Source organism: Leopardus geoffroyi, chromosome B4 (genome assembly GCF_018350155.1).
Source record: "Leopardus geoffroyi isolate Oge1 chromosome B4, O.geoffroyi_Oge1_pat1.0, whole genome shotgun sequence".
Taxonomy (NCBI): domain Eukaryota; kingdom Metazoa; phylum Chordata; class Mammalia; order Carnivora; family Felidae; genus Leopardus; species Leopardus geoffroyi.
The window spans coordinates 119,830,693-119,835,128 of record NC_059341.1 but is presented as its reverse complement, the minus strand read 5'-3'; the positions used below and the strand labels follow the sequence as shown (position 1 = coordinate 119,835,128).

The following is a 4,436-nucleotide window of genomic DNA, read 5'->3' as shown; positions in this document are numbered from 1 at the left end:
AGGATTTCTGAATCAAGGTACATAACATTTTAATAGCTCTTTACTATGTTAACTCTTCTTTGAAAAAGCATTATCATACCCATTTATTCTATGCAGGTATAAGTACACCACCTCACCATTCCTGAGTATTTGATTTTGAAATCAAATTGGTATAAAATGGTGTCTTGTTATCATTTTAATAAGTATTTCTTTGATTATTAGAGTGATTGCACATTTCCTCATATTTGTGATTACTAATTATAATTTCTATTTTTTATGCAGATTGTCTGGTTATTTCATATATTCTCATATGTCCAGAGAGCCTGAATAATATTCTTAACAATTTTTACAAGCTCATTTTAATGTAGACTTTAACGCTTTCCTTCTTTAACTACCATAAATATTATTTAGTCCACTGTATGTCTTTCCAGTATAGTTTTTGTTTAGCACAACTTTTGAATTTTTTAATGATGTAATTATTGATCATTTCATTTGTAGTTTCTTTTGTTGCTTCAAAACTTAGAAAGTTATTACTCCAGACATTTGAGCTGAGCTCAGTGTTAAACCCCCTGAGGTCCTAGTGCTCTGGCATGCTGAGAAGTTAGTGGGAGTGGAAGTTGAGTAAGGAAATCAGGACAGATAGAGCTAAGGTTTTATGATAGTTGTATTGTTAAATGGTGTGTGTGTGTGTGTGTGTGTGTGTGTGTGTGAAACATTTTCCCACAGAAGAATTATACTGTCCTTTCTAAGAAGTATTAATACCTTCAGTTTGGCTGGCACCCAGGAAACCTGACTGTGGAGTGTGGTACTTTTCGGGAAATTTAGCTTCAGGGAGGTAGCCAACAAATTGATTCATGTTCAGAGTAATTTTTTTTGTTTTGTTTTGTGTTGGTTGTTCGAGATGAATTCGTTGTAAATAGAAGTCTAACTAAAACATAGCTCTGGGAAAGAATGAAATCTCATAATGGTGCAACTGTTGCTAAATAATTTCCTGCTTGCCCCCAAATTGACCAATTTCAGAAGGATCGGGGAGATCTTGTCTTATAACATGTTCCAACAAACAAGGAGGGGTTAAAAAATCATGCCACCTCATTGCCACATGCCTGGCAATGGCAATAACTAAAGACTTTCTGGAACATCCTTAATTCAGGTATTCTATTTTGTTGATCTATGTTCACTCCTAACTTGTCAGATCACAGATTGTAACTTCTGTGCAAAAAGTAGAGTCACCATAGGAATTTCGCAATGGATTTCTAGCTGGGGTTCTCAACCTCATTCTTCTCTTCTCCATTTTGCTTATCTTTATTTAAAATAAAAAGAGCACATTTATGTGCCACTGCTTAGTTTCAGAAACTCTAATGGTTCTCTGTTATACATTGCAGCAAGCCCAAACTTCTTTTTCTAACTAAAAAAAAAAAGTTTATTTAGTTTTGAGAGAGAGCATGCAAGTGGGGGAAGGGCAAATAGGGGAAGTGACAGAGGATCTGAAGTGGGCTCTGTGCTGACAGCAGACAGCCCAGCGCGGGGCTTGAACTCAGCTTGATAGGGGGCTGGAACTCAAGAACTGCGAGATCATGACCTGAGCCAAAGTGGGATGCTTAACAGACTGAGCCACCCAGGTGCCCCTCTTTTTCCAACTTTAATGACTCTGCCCTACTTAGGTAACACTCTTTCTCCTGCTGCTGCAATGTTCACCTTTTGCTCTAGCCAAGTCCTTCTGGTTTCTTTGCAACTGCCCTATTCCCACCTATTAAGCCTTTGCTTCCCTTCTTTATCCATTTGGTCTGCCAAAACAGAATGTGATAGACTGTGTAGCTTATCAACAACAAATTCTTTTCTCAGAGTTCTGGAGGTTAGGCAGACTAAGATTAAAGAACCTACAGATTCAGTTCTGAAGATTAAGATTCTGCTGAAGTCCTGCTTCCCAATTCATAGATGTGTCCTCACATGTTGGAAGGGGCAAGGGAGCTTTCTAGAGTCTCTTTATAAGGGCACTAATCATTCAGGAGGGCTCCACCCTCATGACCTAATCACCTCTAGATACCATCACATTGAGGATTAGGTTTCAACATATAAATTCTGGGGTGACACGAACATTCGGTGTATAGCCCCTTCTAGCCTAATGCTTCCCTCCTGGGATGACTTCCCTCCTTTCCTCACATAAAACCGGATTCACTTGTCAAATCCCAGCTCATGCCTGACACTGAACAAAACAAAGCACAGATAGAGCTCACTGTCCCAGGGAGTCTTGGTGCCACTGCATAGGGTTAAGTCTCTGGGCAGAATCTTATCATTCAAAGTCTGCTCCAGCCTCTCAGAGATTGTTTTCCCTGGGTGGTTCTCTTTATGTGTTCGTTGAGCAGGTAAATCTGTTGGGCAGCATTCTGGTTCTTAAGGAACTCTAGATGGTGCCCCACAAATGTGACCTGTATATTGAATGTAGTGGCTGTGCTGTGCAAAGAGGAAACCACTTTATTCTTTCTCACCACTGCCTTTAAATAAAACCTTAACTAACCTCCATGCCAAGCTCCGGGATGGCGTCTAAGGCTTTTGTTTTTCTAGACACTGGAGATTAGAACAATTTGAGCCATTAACAATTCCAGCCCAGTTTAAATCAAGACTTGTCACATATCTGATTTTTTAATTTTTAAATTGTTTTTAGAAGAGCACTTGTTAGCATTTTAAACATTTATTTTGTTTTTTAAAAATATTTTTTTAATGTTTATTTATTTTTGAGAGAGAGACAGAGCGTGAGCAGGGGAGGGGCCACAAGAGAAGGAGACACAGAATCCCAAGCAGGCTTCAATATCCAGGCTCTGAACTGACAGCACAGAGCCTGACATGGGGCTCGAACCCACAAACCATGAGATCATGACCTGAGCTGAAGTTGGATGCTTAACCAGCTGAGCCACCCAGGTACCCCAGAGCACTTGTTAGCATTTAATGAACCTCCTTCCACGTGACTTCAAGCTACCAGGACGCAGGCTCCCCCGATACCCTTAATCTTCTCTTTAGCTCTTCTACTGAAGAATTGGGCCTTCGTGATAGCAGGCTGTTTTGGGAGCTTTCCCTTCCCCCAAACTTTGTAGTAGCCCCATTGCATCACATCAATGATAGGAACAATCCCAGTTTTTTTTTGGAGGGGGGTAGCATTTACCTGTGTCTGCTCATTGACCAAGGTCCACACTTTATCAGGGTTGACAGTTGGGCAGAAACTCTGGTTCCTCTTTAAGTTATAATGCTTCATACCAACTTTTCCAGAGTAAACTGGGTGATATTTGTCAAAGTTGATCCTGTGGTGATGCATGTCACCAGCATTCCCCTGGCCTTCTGGGTGCTTCTGGTGTTTGCCAAGGCACCGTGGCCCTGGCTTACCAGGCTCCAGCTCACATGGCCCCAAAGTTTCCAGCTCTTCCTCAGTCTGGATGGCATGTGCATAGCCCAGAAGAAAGAGCAGTCGCATATCTAATTGAAAGCTTCTCCTTGCATGTTCTCCAAGATACTTGAAATGTTTTCCCAAGGTGGGTGGGGTGGGGAGGCAATGTATGTTTTTTCTTCTTACTCTTTCCACCTCTTGCCTTTATTTGCTAGATGCTCCGGGGTTAGGCAGGGGAAAGAGGGGTATTTTTTTGAAACCTAGTGGTGCTAGTTTGTGAAAACCCTCTGCATAGCAAACACTCCAAAATGGACCATTTTCAAATAGGGAGCTTTTGTGGGTTCTTTGGGGACTGTCTGTTGGAGACCTCTGGCATTGCACCATTTGCTGAGTCACTCCCTTGCTGCCATTTTTTGATATGCCCCTCAATCCTACTCCAGCAGTTCATACCTTGTAGCCTCTTTCTGCTGGGATGGCCTGGACCTTGGCAGGCAGTGTTCTTGGGTGGGGTCCTTTCAAGAGATCTCTGACCTGGTTATCCTTTATAGCATCCATTTGGCACACAGAGACATGGTGACTCTCTAAACTTTGGAAATGCAGTATTCCCACTTTGCTGTCCATAACACACTGCTCCAGCCAGCCTCTTCTCTTTGGACTTTTCTAGGTGAGAATCAGGCACCATTCTCTGTGCTTCCCAAACTCCAGAGAACACAGGTCAAACTCTCTCTGGTAGTCAGAAAATGCCCCCCCTTGTCCCCGTAGATGTGCACGCCTTAATCCCTGGAACCTGTGAATCTGTTACTTTATTGTGTATGTATGTATGTATGTATGTATGTATGTATTTTTCCATAGCAGCGTTATTTTTATTTTTTTACTTAAAAAAAATTTTATTTTTAAGTAATATCTACACCCAATGTGGAGCTCGAACTTACAACCCCCGAGATCAAGAGTTGCATGCTGCACTGACTGAGCCAGTCAGGCACCCATTTTTTTAATTTGTTTTAATTGAAGTATAGTTGACATACAATACTACATTGGTTTCAAATGTATAACATAGCAATTCAACAATTATGTACATTAC

The 4,436-nt window shown here is 41.3% G+C and overlaps 1 pseudogene; it reads right to left on the bottom strand.

The window, feature by feature from the left end:
• Nucleotides 1-2,944: 2,944 nt before the first annotated feature.
• On the bottom strand, nt 2,945-3,411 carry LOC123591386 (annotated as a pseudogene).
• Nucleotides 3,412-4,436: the final 1,025 nt, after the last annotated feature.